Source organism: Psittacula echo (genome assembly GCF_963264785.1).
Source record: "Psittacula echo genome assembly, chromosome: 7".
NCBI classification, from domain to species: domain Eukaryota; kingdom Metazoa; phylum Chordata; class Aves; order Psittaciformes; family Psittacidae; genus Psittacula; species Psittacula echo.
In genome coordinates, this window is record NC_137740.1 from 42,688,877 (window position 1) to 42,705,923 (window position 17,047).

Consider the following 17,047-nt stretch of genomic DNA (forward strand, 5'->3'; position numbering starts at 1 on the left):
GCATACCTGTATGAATATATTTGAATGCCTCTGCTGAATGACAGGCAGCTTCTGGGACATACAGGAACAGGTTCAGTTCCTGGATAAAACAAAGCACTGGGTTTGGGATAGCTCTTGATGATTAGAACTTCCTCAGCAGCTTGTTTGACCTTGGTCCTACCCTTCAACATCCTGGTAGAAATTCCGTGCCAATGCCAGTGCTTTTTCAACTGGAAGCTCCTTCATCTAAACCACAGCTGCGATATGAGGGCAGGTATTCACCCTTGGCAAAGATGATGGAGTTCTCTGTGATATTACTAAAGAAAAGCTAACAAATACTATGATTTTAAACACCTGCGCCTCTAACTAGTCACTCATTCCTATTAATAGCTTTCACATTATGAGAGCTATATGTGTTCTTTGCAAATCCTAACTCTCTTGATTCCCCCATGGGCTAAGAGTGGCTCTCCAAAGGAGAATTCTGTATTTCCCAAAGGGAAACAGGTATTCTTTAAAGCAGTTTCATGGCCTGAACATCTTCTAGAAAGAAACATGATTGTTCCAATGAAAGAGAAATTTTACTTAATCCAGCCGATTGAATAGTTTCATAGTTGATCAGTGGCCAAATCTGTGTAGTATATAATTCTTGTGTTCAGTAGATGGCAGCAACAGTTCATTATTATAGTGGTTAGCTTTCCACATATCACTAGTTGTACCCAGGCTGCTGATTAAAAATCAACACACCTTTGACCTCTAATTGATTTCTACCATTATCTGGAGGATTTTATTTTTGTTTATATTCAATCTTTGTTACATGATGCTGGGTTATCTTTACTGCCTGCAATTTACAGCTGAATTACTGGTGACTGGTATTTCATGAGCTCTGGCAGGTGCATGGGCAGAATCCACTCTACCACAAAGTGGGCTTTTCTGGTCAGCCCAAAACCTAATTTTTGCACCTGGAACATCTCTCCAGCTTCCACAGGTGAACAGAGGAGAAGTCTCAGGATGTTCCCCACCTTCTGCAGAAACAGAAAGGGCTGTGTCTAAAGAAGATTGCTTTGTGGTGGGGTCCCTAGGAATGTGGAAGGTAAAATGAATTTGCCCCTTGTCATGTCATCACGGACTGTCACTATGCACTGTCCTGGAGTAGAGGCATGGAAACCCCCTGTAGTGTGCCACAAACGTAGGTGACACAAGTACGTGGGAAGGAGCTAGTTTGTCCGTGGGGAGATCAACCACTTTTTGTCAGAGAGTGGCAACACAATCTCTGTAAGTCTGAGGTTATTTTGGTTTGTTGGGGGTTGGTTGTTTTTTTTTTGTTTTGTTTTTTTCTTTTTTATCTGATAATGTGGTGGATGCAAAAGTACTGCTTTGTACACTTTATGTATATGGAAAACAATTTGTTTCAATTGGGTTATTCAATTTTAATTAAACAAACCTAGAATGATCCAAGTGGTACTTGTTTGGGAAAAAAATAAATATAATTTCCTCCTCCTGACTCTCTTCTTAGTTTTATTGATTTCTTTTCAATTAGAAGGGTATGTTCTATGTTAGAATAATACATACTAGTTTAATTCAAAGATAACTAAAGTTTTTTTAATATGCTTTTTTCTTCCCTAAATATGGCTCCCTTAAGGAGCAAAAAAAGACTCAAATTCCCTAGGGAAAATTAGATTATCCCATATCTTGTGAAATGAGAATTACCCCTCCTTCTCCCCTCTTCCCCCCACCTGTGCCACAGAATCCTACGTGCTTTCCTAAGAGGGATCAAATAGCTTCCTAAAAGCCAAATCAAAAAGTACTCTTTAGCATCTGCCATGAGACAACAGTTTTTTTCATGATTTGGCAGCACTTTACTACTTTACTCCTCCATGTAAAATGAAGTTAACAAAACAATTTTTAAGAGACTAATGCCTACTTTTTGGAGTGAGGCAGCCCAGGCCAGGTACAACTTTCTGCTTTCTTTCCAAATTTCTTAGTATTATGTTTACAAAAGCACAGTAACCTTTTCAAAAACAAAGTCAGAAGGACAGAGACAGATGGGTGCCCAGCAACTGTACCCTCAAGGTGCATTCATTCCTTTTTCCCAAATGACAGTGAATTCCTGCCACTGTGAAAAGGAGACCTGCAGGTAACCTTATATTGTTGTGATATCTCCTAGATTGCCATTGAAAATTCATCTCAATTCACAATGAGGTCTTATTTTCCAGTCTCTCTTGTAAAAAACAATGCAGAGACTTCTCACCACTATTCTCACCTTCATTTTCTTCCGGCAAAGCAGTATAAACATAGTTATTACAGTATTGCTGTAGGAATCAGAGTCCTGACCTCATCTGCCTTGATACTCAGCAAACCTACTTGAAAGCTACAGATTTTGTATTAAACTTTCTGTTCTAAGGTATATAGGACTATTCAATCCAATGAACCCCAGGTCTCAGTGATTATTGAACAGGAACACAGTGCAGTACATGCTGGTAGGCTCTGTTTCCAGTGTGGAGTTCTGGCGTTGGCTTCAAAGCTGTGTAGCACTGTTACTTGCACAGCTGGTTTGTCCATCTTGGTTTTGAAATAAATTTACTGTATTGAATGGATTAAATCTATCCCTTCCACTTAATATCCTCATTCATGAGGAATAAATGAGGCAATCTTTTATAGACCCAAGTTCAGTGCTTTCGCAGGCTGCAAGTTCAGTTCTGTGTATTTCTTATGTGGGCTCTGGCACAGAATACGTCCTAAAATCTGGATATTGGAAAGCAGATAAGCATGGAGCCTGCTCAAATGCTTAAAGCTAAGTGAGCACTTTGCCTGCTTTTGTTTCTAAAGAAGCCAGCACCTCACAGGTTTAATCCTTGCACAACTATGCAATAAAAAATGCTGACAAGAACTCCTGAGCTCTCACATAAAATCTTAATTGGTAGTAAAGTCCCCTCTTTCTTGAGTGACCTCAATTCTGCTGCTCATTTTTCCTTGTAAAGTAAGGATACTTCCTGGTTAAGTCTGACAAAGTAGATTTAGTATGCAATGAAATAAAATTGTACTATGCAAAAATACAGCATAGGACCAAGTGTGGAGAGCCATGAGGTAGCACCAGGAGAGCCCTGCAGCACCCCAGGGCTGGGGCACCCTCTCCTCCATTGCCTAAAGGGCAAGTGGCACTTTGGCTATGTGAAACTTAAAAATAGGGAAGCACACACCCCATATTTTCTATCCAGTCACAGTGTGTCTAATAATGTTTTTATTCTGGCAGTTGGGTCACTATTGAAGGAAAAATCTTCCTGAAAGTCATTTCAACAGGACTCACTAGTCTGATGTATCTTTCCACTTAAGATATTAATTTGAGGAACTTCCTTTTGCTCTGTGCCAACCTTATCAGGTAAGTACTCTATTTACATTACTGATATTTTGTATTCAAAAAACCCCAAACACAACAATAACAAAACCACAAACCCCCCCCTCCCCCATAAACTACTGCTGCAGGCATAGCTCTATTGAGAAATACCTGTTTCTATCTAGAGATGACCATGGACTTCCCCACCACCAGCACCCCGGTAATGAAAGGAAATGCACAGTGCGTGTGTCAAGGTCCAGTCTTGCTTTGTAAGTTTTTCTTGTAGTCATTTGTGGATTGCTTGCAGAAGCTTGCAGAATTTTTGGACAAGGCTAATGACTGTTTTAGTTTTCAATCCACGTGATTTTTCTAGACCCTTGAAGAGTTATGTTTTGCCATCAGGAATAATTTTGGGCAACTGGCATGATAATGCCCTTGTATACACTAATAAGGACTGAAATAAGAAATTCAGACTAGGATCAAACTAAGGATCACTACTAGAAGTACCTTACATGCTTCACATTTTTCTACATGCCAAATTAAAGCTTTGAGGTTTTTTTTTGGTTGGGGTGGGTTTTGTTTTGTTTTGTTTTGTTTTAATTCTTTCTGGGTTTTTATGAAGAACCCAAAGTGTCAAAATACCATTTTTATTTAAAAAAGCAAAATCCTATTTGCTTTGCCACAATGGTTATTATATAGGATAGTTTGTTGAGTGTATAGAGTAGGAATAAAAAAGATTTTTTAAAAATATATTTATTTTAGCTTCTGTCCTATCTCTAGTTACAAATAGCTGTCGATTAAGGCTCAGAACGTCTGGGAGCTAAGTAAGTGCCACAAGTGATGCTTTCTTTTGCCTTCAGCATTTCCCAGCAAAAAGGCAGCAATGTTGCACTTGGAACCGCAAGTTTCCCTTGAAAATAAGACTAGGCTTAGACAAGTCCTTACAGTTTGCCATTCAAGGAATTTTCTTAAATATCAGTATTTAAATAATCTAGACATGCATTTTAAACTCCTTAGAGTTTGAAGAAGTTTTTATTTGATATATATTTAGATTCTGAAACATTTTCACAAACAGAGCCTACCATATCAGAGCAGCATTACTCCAATGCTCTGAAACAAACAACAAGTTTAGTGGAAGCCACGACAAGCATGCTATTACTTAAGCTAACAAGTAAGTGAAAAAATTAATTCTGTAATTAAGGAACAGTTTTATCTCTGCCTTTATTGCCACAAACTATCAAGGACCTGATATAATATAGTGTCATCTAGTGCAAACTCACAGAAAAGTGAAACCCCAGAAAGAATTAATAGCTTACGATGTATTTCATCTTTCTTGATACAGTGCTGCGGCTGTTGGACCAGCAAAGTCAATACAGTCCCGCAGTTTGTTTAATTTTCTAGTGGTGCCCAACAGAAAATTAAAGAGTCTTTTTCCTTTCTGAAGGAAATCAATGTCTGTCATCCTCCTGGATGTTTATCATTGTGATACCAGACCAGTACTCATGTTGTTACAAACACACACAACATGAAGTGGTACTATGTCGGCCACTGAGGAAAGCTTGAACTGGTCCATTTCCTTCTTGCTTTGCTGAATAATTGTAAGCATGGGGAAATAATGAACTATGAGCTAAGGACAAGAGACATACCAGGTGTGTCTTTAGGAAAGATTTTGATCAGTAAGATAAGAGAAACACTGACTGATATGCTGACATCAAATGTGCCAACAAGTGAGACATCGAAATAAAATCAGTATGTAATCCATAAAAACTTCTGTAAGATGAAACTGTTTGCTTTTAGCTGCAGCAGCTGGAACCAGTGGGATTAGGTATTTTGTCCTGATTTTTGGTTTTTTGTTTGTTTGTTTGTTTTTTTAACAGAAAAACTTATCTCCTCTTATGGGTATATGCATGTGACCTCTATATGCACACCAGCGCCGACACTGTTATCATAGACAGGTGTGGTTATATCCTGGGAAGGGGGGGAAAAAGTGTGTGACCCGACTTCAGAGTAACCTGATTGTCTTAGCAATCTCTTTAAATTATTTATCTAATTATTTTTGGTGTTTTGCTCAGTCCTCTCTTGGCAGTACTGGGTTTGACAAGTTTCAGAGAACAAACATGGTGTTTTAGTTGAACTATCACCACCCTGAGTAAGGTTATTGGCACTGATACTGGGGAAAGATTGAATGATTGTGGAGCTTGGGAAGAGTCTGACCCACATGAATCCCTGCAAACCACTGGGTAATTTGAGCTGAAGGAAAGAGGAAGGGTGCCATGGGAACAAAATGACCAGGGGGCAGAAGAGGACAAGGAGAATGAAATCCTTCTATCAAAAGTAAGTAAATGCTTTCAACTAACTATGAAGTCTCATATGGTCTTTACAAATATGTGCTCAGTGGAAAAAGGATAATGTATCTTCATTACAGAGCAAGCATCTGCTTGATGAAGTCATGGTTATCTAACACATTGCTGATCTGTTCAAGCTATAACACTTTTATCTAGTACTTCAGAAATACTGATGATACAAGGTGATTAAGAAGGGAAAAATGTCTTATGGAAATCTGCAGAGAAGCAAATGCATCATGCAGCATTGATGTGCTTGGCACGATATATATTTATTAGTACAAAAGCATGTTAGCTTTCTTGGTGTACTGAAGGAGACAAGGAAGATGCATCATAGAAGGAGAAGTAAAAAAAGAAAAAAGTAACTTGTACAAAGAGATCAGACTCCTCTCTTCCCCCACGCTGTCCTGGAAATTAAATTCTGTAAATAGCTTTGTTCAGTTTGTTGTTATGAAGCAACATCATCTTAATGCAGTCTTGGTTAAAGTAGAAGGATTTAGAGTTTCAACACTACAGTGAAGCATTAAAACCACAGGGCTTCATTCAAAGCCCAGTGAAAGAAAGGTTAGCCTTCAGATCAGGTCATTAAGAGTTCTTCTGTCAGTGAGTCCAGAGTAATTGTATGCAGCTCTACCAGAAAGTGTTTTATATTACTCAGAGAAAATAACTAGTAAATGGTGCAAAACATTTGTTTTAGTTCTAAAGCTATAGAAAATAATGATTAATGCTGATACAAATCCACTTAAGTAGAAATCACATGCTTTGAAATTCTGGAAAAGATCGTTGAAAAAGAGTCATATAGAAAATTGCAAATACCAGTGTGAAAAAGGCTTTAACCTCAATTTTGAAGACCTGCCTAAGGAGCATGTTGGTTCCAGAAGCCTGCAGAACCCACCTGCATAGACTTGTAGGCCAATTTATCCCATCCAACTTGCAAAAGCTGCAAGTCCAGGGGACTGGACCTCCTGTCACCAGCAGGAGAGTGGCTGTTTTTCAGGATCGGGAGCCATGGGGCACTAAACCTCCTCCTGCAGCAATGCAGGAGCACCGTGGGCTGGCTCCTGGTGTGCATCTCTGCCAGTGCTGTGTCCTCCAGCAGCACATTGCAAACGTACTGCAGCTGGAAGAGAAACTGCAGTCTTTAGCCATGAGCTCCCAACAAGACCTTGTGCATGCAGGGTGGATATATCCTGCTTTTGCCTTGCCAGCAGTGAGATGTTGTTAAGGGGAGAGGAGAGAGCACATCCTCGATCAGTAGGAACCAGCAGCTCAATACATTAAACAACTGAATCAAGGGCTGGATGTCAAATACAATTTATAATACCACATGATACAGCAACCACGGAGAAATATCTCCTGGGCTGCTAGTAGCAAATCTGACAAACTTGATTTAAGATATAATAGAAGTAAATGTGAATGTCCTGAAAGCTGTGCTCAGGATTTCTAAGGAACAGTCCTGGCCTGAGCATGATGTCACTGCTTTGATGAGCAATTTCTTCATGTTTAATTACTCCACATCCCAGGTAATCATTATAAGGAGTTTACTGTACCTGACATTAGTGGCTAGGTCTTAATAGTGAATAAGGTTTATGTCTGATGTAAATATTTCTGTTTTCCTTTTCCTATATTTTCTCCTCCACAGCTTCTAAACCTCTCCAAATCCCTCAGTTCTCTGTGAGAAATTGCCTGGTGCTGGCTTTCCTCTATTCTTGTTCTTAATTGTCCTGTAAATTCACCTCATAAACTCTTGCAGATCTAGTGGCCCTTCTACATTTACAACTTTTTAATTATCTTCTTAATTAATGAAAGCCTCAATGTCCCCAGTACATTTTTTATCAGACAAGTCTGTTATGAAATTTATTACTTTGGACTTTATTGGTTTTAACAACGTCCTTTCCTCAGCCTGGTTATGTGTTTAGGTATTGCACTATTCATCTTCAGGTTGGTAAAAGAAGTGCCAGTGTATACCACAGCACAGTCAACCAACCCCATTTACAGCTTCTCCTCCTACAGCAGCCCCCTGATAAAGCCCAGGGTGCCTCATCAGGAACAGTAAAGTTAAAAGGCTTTTTTTTTTTTTTTTTTCATATTGCTGAATTCAAATGCCATACTAGTATCGAAAAGACTAAAATATTATAAAGTAAAGCAGATGTGGGCCTGAGTGCTGTCAGATATTCTTCGCTTTGCTTGACCAGAGGTGGGGCTGAGGACTAGGGGTTCCGGAGGATAGGCAAAAGGAGTGGAGGGACTCATCCCCTTGAGCCAAAGATACCCCGTGCACCATGGGATTGGGCTGCTGCTTGATGGCTTTTAAAAGGGCAGATGTTAGTTCAAGGCCCCAGATGTCCTAACATAACCATTTCATGTGATTCATAGCTTTGTGATTATGTGAGCTTTGTAGCAATGTCAGCTGTAGAGGAATTTGGCCAGTGAATCCCACCCATGAGCATTCCTTGCTTGTGAGGAAACATATTGGAGGGAGGGAGTGTTCAAGGACTAGTACCGCTTCATTGCTGCTATCTGACTGTCCTGGGTTCAGCAGCAGCAGTCACTTTTTCTCCTTCTTAGTAGCTGGTGCAGCGCTGTGTTTTTGACTTTCGGCCTGGGAATAATACTGATAAAGCCGATGTTTTCAGTTGCTGGTCAGAATGTTTACCCTGACCAAGGACTTTGTGAGTCTCATGCTCTGCCAGGGAGGAGGGGAAGCCGGGAGGAAGCAGGGACAGGACACCTGACCCAAACTAGCCAAAGAGGTATTCCATACCACAGCACGTCATGCCGGGGGATGTAGAACGGAGAGTTCCTGGAAGCACTGGATCACTGCAGGGTGGGGGTGAGGTACCGGTCGGTGAGCGGTTGTATTCTCTTCCTTGTTATTTCCTTTATCATTATTACTATTGGTGGTAGCAGTAGTGATTTGTGTTATACCTTAGTTATTAAACTGTTCTTATCTCAACCCGTGGGAGTTGCATTCTTTCGATTCTCCTCCCCGTCCCTCCAGGAGCGGAGGTAAGAAAGGTGGGGGGGGAAGTGGACTGCGTGGTTCTGATTTACGGCCTGGGCTTAAACCACGACACTGACCTAATGTTGCCTGTAGCAGTGCTTAAATGAAAGAACAAACCCCTCCCTCCCCAGTACAGACAGTTCTAAGCAGTTTGGAAATTCCGAGCACCAGCTTTGACACACAGAGCTGGACATCTGCACAACGGAGTGCATGGAATTGGCCTGAGTTTGCTTTCCTGATGTATTGTATTAATTAAGCTGGTATTAAGTATGCTTTTTAGGACAATAAATCATGTCTAGGAAAATGTTCCCCGTAAATATCTATTTGCAGTATCAATATCCCTTTAGCAGAAAACAGGATTTATACAAGCTGCGTTTTAAACTCTTGGTATCATGGTTAATCCTAAATGCTGTAAACTGTAATAGCCTATTTCTTTATGTTGAGTTGTTCTTTTTTGCCATATAACCTGCTTTCTGACTCTAAAGCGGCTTATGCCAGTTCAGCTGCAGTGCTGACATTCAAGAACTTGTATGACAGGCAGCAGCAAAATTTTATATAGCCTCCTTCTTGGTTTAAGAAAGAAATTGGTTTGGCACAAAAACATTCAGTAGCAAAATCAAGTGTGTTTTATTGTTTCTGTTGTTTTTTCCCCTTGTGTTCAAATATCTTGAGGAAAGACTGATGATGATGGCTGACAGTTTGCTGTGGGAATTGCATTTCCTGTTGAAATGATTGTCATGATTTTTAGTGACAAACTAAGGAGACATGTTGCTGGTCAGCATGTGTAAAAAAATATAAGGACTGCTGCTTTATGGGGTTTCGAACTCTTAACTATATAATCCTGCTATCTGGATGCTAAATTAACAAAGATATTACAATACTAAAACCATTTTCACCCAGTTTCTCTCTCAAAGGAGAACCTAAAACTCATTTGTTATACTGCAGGCTGGATAACTGACTTGACATTGTTAAATGAAATCAAATACTCTAACAGCCCTGTTACCACAGTTACAAATCTTTAATACAGAGATAATGTGTTAGCTGCCTCTTCTGGTTTCATGAATACATTTTTTATTATCTTAGTGAAGGCCTAATTACAGAACCAAGAAGAGAGCTACACTGGGACTCGGGAGATGTCGGGTGCCTGTCAGCTGTTCGCATGATGGAATCCATTTGCCCCAGTTCCACATCAAAGAAATAATAATGATAGTAATTTATCTACTTTTAAAAATGTTTGGATTTAAACTGCCTTTTACTGCATATACATCATGTCTGACGCACTGGTGGTGGTCTGATACTAGACTCATCATGTTTTATTAAAATGTAGATTTTGCCTATTGGAATTCTTTATTTTCCTTTTTGTATTTATGCTTCTTCTTGTACCCAAACTAGCAGCAGTTTTGAAAACAGATAAGCAAATAATAATTTATTGATTCTGGATAAGATTCCTAAAATGTGAGTAAATCGGGGGTGGGGTTAGTCTTTTAAAAGACACTCTCCCAACAAGTTCAGGCGTTGTGAGAATCATATCAGACACCTGCCACTTTAGTCAGATTTTAAAAGTGTGTTTTTGTGTGACTGTAAATTGTGTGGTCTTTGCCAGCAAAGCCTGAACAGTCCAGAGCAGCCAACATTGCAGTCTCTGGTACAGTCAGGATCTATCATTCCTCCCATATTTACCCAAATGTTTCTGATAGCTGATATCGTTTATCTTTTGCCTCATCATTCACAGATGATAAAACTGACTCCAGTTTACTCCCTCCTGCTTCATCCCTACACCAGTTTCCATGCAGAGGGGTGGAAGGATTTTATAATGCAGATGTCCAAGCGCTGCTTGGCAGATCCTAAATCTTAGGTCAAAAACTGAAGGTCCTGGTTTCGTTCAGTACCTTTTCTGTTCCTCTGTGTGTGCAGTTTGAGTGACAGCAGCCTTTCAGAGCTGTGTGCAAGTGAGGGATGGGAAACAGCAAGAAAGAAAGTGTATACCACTTCACTGGGGCTGCTGCCAGTGCAGCTCAGGAGCCCTTCCTGGCCTAGCGTGGGGAGGGGGATGTCTTTTTCTTTTTTAATTCTTTTTCTTTTTTTTCCCTTCTCCCCCATTTATTTCCTGGCAGCACCCTCAAGTTTGCACCTCAAGCCCCATTTTGTCTGTCTTTTCTATATTTAAGACAATAACAGCTATTCACAGCTAACCTTTCTTTGTGTTTGCCAGTGCTGTTTGCTGTTCTGGATTTGATTTCCAGTTCACAAACACTGCAGAAGTGATTCTGTGTCTTCTGTGGGATTACATCCATGGACACAAAAGGAAAACCTGATGGTAATCGTTGTTATTTCCTGTGGCATGCAAACAATGCCTTTCTTGACATTAAATTCAGTTATATGTGGTTTGAGCTGTACAAAGGCTATTTGTTTCTATTGTATAGCCATGAGTGGCTTTCCTCCCATGTTCCATGACACAGACTGTGCTGCCTGAGCATTAAAGAAAAAGAAGCTGCTTAGGTCATGTTAGGAAGAAAGATGAAGCTGTTTTGACCAACAAAACTCCATCCAGCAGATCAGTTTTCTGGAAATCTGCGTCAGAAGCTGGTGGAAGAAGTGATCCCATTTCTGGTGCTGGGCACCATGGAATCAGAAAAGATGCCAGAGTCAGGGGGATCAGAAGCTAAAGAGGTAGAAAGTGATACTCTGAATATGCAGACTGTAGGCAACATACCTAGAAAGTGGGATCAAGAATCTACTTTTTTTTTTTTTTTCAGGTAAGCATTTTTAAACCTAAAAGAAAAAAATATTAGGAGCATGATCCCTTTCTCACTTCCTTTGAAGCAATTCTAACTTCTCTTTTTAATGTTTAAGGTTTGCCCCTGTGGCTCTGATTACATCTGCTCACTGGAGAAAATAAAAAGGTACTGGGTGTTCAACCCACTGATCTAACAAAAAAGCACTGACTGCCAGTCATAACACCAGTGATCCTAGTTTGGATAAGAAGTGGAGCATTAATTAGTATGGCAAAACCCAATAATTTACTTTGTATTGTGTGAATCATGGCATCTTTTTTCTGCCACTGCAGGTGAATAGGTATTTTCCTACTGATAAATGCCTGAAAAGAAATGGAAGAGATATGCTGCTATCTCTGTTTTCTTTGGGAAGATGAAGATATCCTCATGTAAGAAATAACATTCATTCCTATGTCAGAAAGTCACATTTGTTAGGCAATAAAATCTGTGTATAAGTGTGAACTGAGCTAAATATAACTATGTTATATTCCTGTTAAAAAAGAAAGGTAGTATCAAAAGCTACTCTGTATTTCTAATTTCCAAACCATATCAAAATTCTTCAATGCCTATTTCTTAAAAAGTGCTTAAAGCCTGTTTCTTGGTGACGGGTATTAATCCTGTTAAGAGACTCAATGCAGATGTGTAGAAAAAGGCTAGTCAGCTTTAGATTAGATTCTTATGTACCTGAAGAAACTAGCAAAATAAAATTCCTGAATCCTTGACATATCTGGTGTCTAGGTTAAATTCAGTGGAGGGCTAGAATAATAGGGATTTTTGTTTATGGGAAGTTGAATCTGGAGACCTTATTTTGGGAGTTAGAAGAGAAAGAGTATGTAAATGATCTGCACTTGCTCATTTCTGTTTTCTTTATTAAAGTCTCAAATTTAATTTCCAGTCTTGGAATTCATGCATGCACAAATTACTGTGATCAGATTTGTCTGGTTTAGATTAAGTGCAGCTTATTTTGCAGAGACATACAGGGACACTGGCAGTTTCAGTATGGACTACGTGAATGTATGCAAAAGGATGAAAAAGGTCAGTTCACCAATGCTATTAATCAGGGCATGAGCCAAGTAGCTCCAAGAGCTTTCTTCCCCAAATAATTCAGTATTTGTTTGTTCATGTTGCTGTAAATATGGAGTCCACATGAATATACTTTCTTGCTGAGGTAGTGCCTTATATGCAAGGTAAAGTTGTTTCAAATATAATTTATTTTCCTTTCAAGGGGACCATGCATTCTGGGCTAAAAAAGTAAAAAAAAAAAGAAAAAAAAAGGCAAAAACAAAAAAAAAGCACTGAATTGCCATTATATTCTAAGTTTGGAGATGGAAAAAGTCAAAATCATAAAGAGAAAAGCTAAGAAATCTTTAGAATTTTTTTGGATTTTACATTCAGAAACAAAATATCCTTTCTGCCCTCCCACTCTGAGAGAGGAGAACAAAGCCCGAAAAGTTAGTTTTGGGTTGTTTGTTGTTGGGTTTGTTTTTTTCTTCTTTCCTATTGAAACAGAGGAATACATTTTGATAGCATGTTGGGTTTGGTTTGTTTGGTTTTGTTGGGGTTTGAGGTTTGTGTTTTTTGGTTTTTTCCCCTTGTTTGGGGTTTTTGTGTGTTGCTTTTCTGTTGTTTTTTGGTTCTTTGTAGCGGATATTAAACATGTGGATCTGTAAACAGCAAGGACTTCAACATCAACGACATCATAATGTTATTTCTGAGGGCTTGACTTTGTTATGGGAATGAGCCGAAGCCAAGCGCTGCTCCTGCCCTGGCACCCATGTAAGTGTGTGGCTCCAGCTCAGGGAGGCAGGGTGGGAAGAGCAAGGGCTGGCTGCCTGCCAGCGGTGAGAGGCTGCAGGCGGCATCCATACTACTCTTTTCTGCTGAGTTTTATTTTAAGGTTGCCTTTAAGGCAATCCAGGAAAGTTGCTACTTTTCCAGATGTATCCAAGTTTTCTGAAAGCTAGGATGGACATCAAGGGCCAGCTCCCTGATGACAGCAGGAGCACACCAAAGCATCATTTTGAATCATTTGAATGATTTCATGTGATAAAGTACTAATTTGTGTAGCTCATCAAGCCCTCATCACTTTCACTGTTTAATTCATGCTGAGGCTCTCAGGTATTTCTATAGAAGTTCAATGCCCCATACTCCAAGAGCAATTTGTCAAGATTTCAGCCCTCGGTGTAGCTGAGTGCAATCCTGCTCAGACTGAAGGCCATGAAAACTGGGCTATTAATTTGGTAGGCTGTAAGAGATGACAGTTGGGACAGGATTTCCTGCTGTTTTCTAGCATCCCACCTTGGAGTAGTATGAGGTTAATGTTTAATTTTAAGTTCTGTTCTTTCCCAAGGACAAAGCAATTTTGTCTTTCCGGGTTACCCACCAGGAGTTCCCTGTGTCCCTGGTATTCCTGGAGAAGCTGTCAGGACTGATGCTGGCTTTCTTACTGTAAGTCTCTAATTTAGGTTCTATAACATCAAATACAGCATCAAATTCTTCATCTACTACTTCAAAGTATATAATGTGATCCAAGCTGAATACCTTGCTCCAGCGAACACCTTGCTGCAAAGGTATTCAAAGCTGTGGGATCTGGCAAAGGGGTAACTGTTGTGCTGTCTGGGCAAGGGGCTTTATTTGATGTAATCCAAAATCCCTTGTGTTCCAGAATGACGCTTCTTATTATAGCCTACTTGACACTGTGATCATCTGATTTTTAGATAAGCTTTTTCCGTTCTTTTGAAAACATCATACATATTTGTTTCTACTCATCTCTCAAACAGGATGGTCTTCATAGGAAACTAGTATTTGTCTGGAAGTACTCCCAGGCCTTGTGGATTAGGAATGGATAATGAAAGAAAAGGATAGCAGCAGCCTAGAGATGCAAATATCAAAAGTGCATTTTGCCACCACAGATCCATTATTTAGACCCTCTGACAGAACAGAACCATTCTTTGCTTTGTTTTATAATTCTGCCCTGAAAATAAGACTTGCATACTGCATCTCATTAGGTTTTATCTGCACCTGTACAACTGTACATGTAATGCTATCCAAAGGCTTCTGAAGAATGAAAGACAGGGCTTTCAACAATATGAACAGAAGTTTGAAAGACCCTAATACTTTTTTTTTAAGCTCAATTTATCATGTTTATTGAATGATCTGGGACACAAAACCATTGAAGAGACTAACAGGAGATTTCAGTATTAGATTTAAAACCTAAGAAAATACTTTCTTATTCACTGTGATGTGCTAGAAAAAGTTCTAGACTGTAATTTTTTAATACAATCTAAAGATTAAAAATTCATTAATATGTAAATGAAAATAAATTACAGTGAAAATACAGACCACGTGTTTGTAGACAATAGGACTTCCATGTGAATCTTAACAGTGACATTTAAAGAAATGTCTCCACAAGCCAATCTTCTAAAATATATATTACCTGTTTTTCTGGTACGTTCTATGATTATCATTAGCAAGCATTGTGTAAATCTAAAATGACCCTTGTAAAATCAGGCATTATGGTTTAATATATATGTGGCTGTGTGAAAACAACAGAAGATTGGTGAGAAGGACTGTAAACATGCTCAAGTGACTTACAGCCGGGATGTAGAAAAACACATATACTAATCATTGTTTAGTTGTCTGTGTTCAGATAACATAGACCAACATAGGGAGGCACCCTACTGAACACGCTTGAGATTCCTGCCCAGCTGTGGGAAAAATCAAAGTTAAACCACTGTGTGGATCCCTGATACATAGGCCAACACAGCAGGCTCAGTGATCCTTTAGCATGGACCAGGCTCTGGCGCATATGTCCTCACTTGTGTGCCTCTGCCTGTGTGCTGCTTTGGGGAAACCCTGTCTGGCGAGGTAATGAAATTTATTCTTTGCATTTCCTCCATGGTTTTGTGGCTGTTCCTGCATCCTACCTGTGCTGGCTCACGCGATGGCTTATCTACATAACACTGGTGTTAACTGCATCTTTTCATCATCTTCAACCTGAAAATACTTGGAATATTGTTGTGGTTTAAGCCCAGCTGGTAACTCAGGACCAAGAAGCCGCTCTCTCACTCCTCCGTTTCTGCCCCCCGCTCCGGGGAAGGATGGGAAGGAGAATCAAAATAACTGTTACAGCTGAACTCAGGACAAATATACAATACATTTTGTAATAAAAGAGCTTCTTTCTTAAAAGGTTGAGCTGAAAGTGAGGGATTTAATGCTCCCCTGTCTTAATCTCGCATGATTCAACAGCAAATCCACCAAGAAATGGGGCACTTTGAGATGTAAGGTGTTTTTTTTTTTTTAATATATTTGCAGTATGCTTTATTTAACAGACAACCTGATGAGCCTCTGCTTTAGAGTGATAATCTGAGCCCAACATTCCAGCTGCTTTTACGTGAAAGACCTTCAGCAGTGCTACCTGATACTCTCTTTTTGGACCTCTCATTCTTTATCCTAAATGGGGCTGCTAATGGATTAAGGATGGCGAGTGGCTCTGCAGTGTCTACATGAAAACAGGAAAGTACGATATAAACTTGGGACCATGCATAAAAAGTACTTGTATACAGTCCAGTTTGAAATTAAAATGCTGGCTGTCTTTCTTGGGCTTCACTGTGTACAATTAAATTTGTTATCAAAGGAGTAAACAAATGAATGGTGCCCCCATTCCTTACCCCAGCTCTCACCATCACATATGCCTGGATTCTTAATCATGAAACTGTTCCTTTCTGTAAGACTCATTTTTGGGGTACGTATCTAGTGTAAAATTTTTTTAAATAAAAAAAACTTCAGAAGTTTTACACAACTTTTAGAAACCTTTTCAGACTTGTGTTTCTGCAAGCAATATGAATGCACTGCACTGTCCATACTCTAGTATCATACTGTTAAGTACTAATGCAGTAATGGATATTAGAATGAACCAAACGTAAGGTAATAATTTCTTCACCTGTATTTTCAGTCTTTCAGAAATAGCCCATCAGGGTAAGCACTAAGGATTTTAGTGTTTTGGTTTTGTTCTTTGTTTTTTTTTTTTTGCTTCAATTGGCAGGTCGAAGGAGGTGATCCTGCCCCTCTACTCTGCTCTCGTGAGACCTCACTTGGAGTATTGTGTGCAGTTCTGGTGTCCTCAACATAAAAAGGACATGGAACTGTTGGAACAAGTCCAGAGGAGGGCGACGACGATGATCAGGGGACTGGAGCAACTCTCGCATGAAGACAGGCTGAGAAAGTTGGGGCTGTTCAGCCTGGAGAAGAGAAGGCTGCGTGGAGACCTCATAGCAGCCTTCCAGTATCTGAAGGGGGCCTATAAGGATGCTGGGGATGGACTCTTCATCAGGGACTGTAGTGATAGGACAAGGGGTAATGGGTTAAAACTTAAACAGGAGAAGTTTAGATTGGATATAAGGAAGAAATTCTTTACTGTGAGCGTGGTGAGGCACTGGAATGGGTTGCTCAGGGAGGTTGTGAATGCTCCATCCCTGGCGGTGTTCAAGGTCAGGTTGGACAGAGCCTTGGGTGGCATGGTTTAGTGTGGGGTGTCCCTGCCCATGGCAGGGGGGTTGGAACTAGATGATCTTAAGGTCCTTTCCAACCCTAACTATTCTATGATTTCACAGAAACT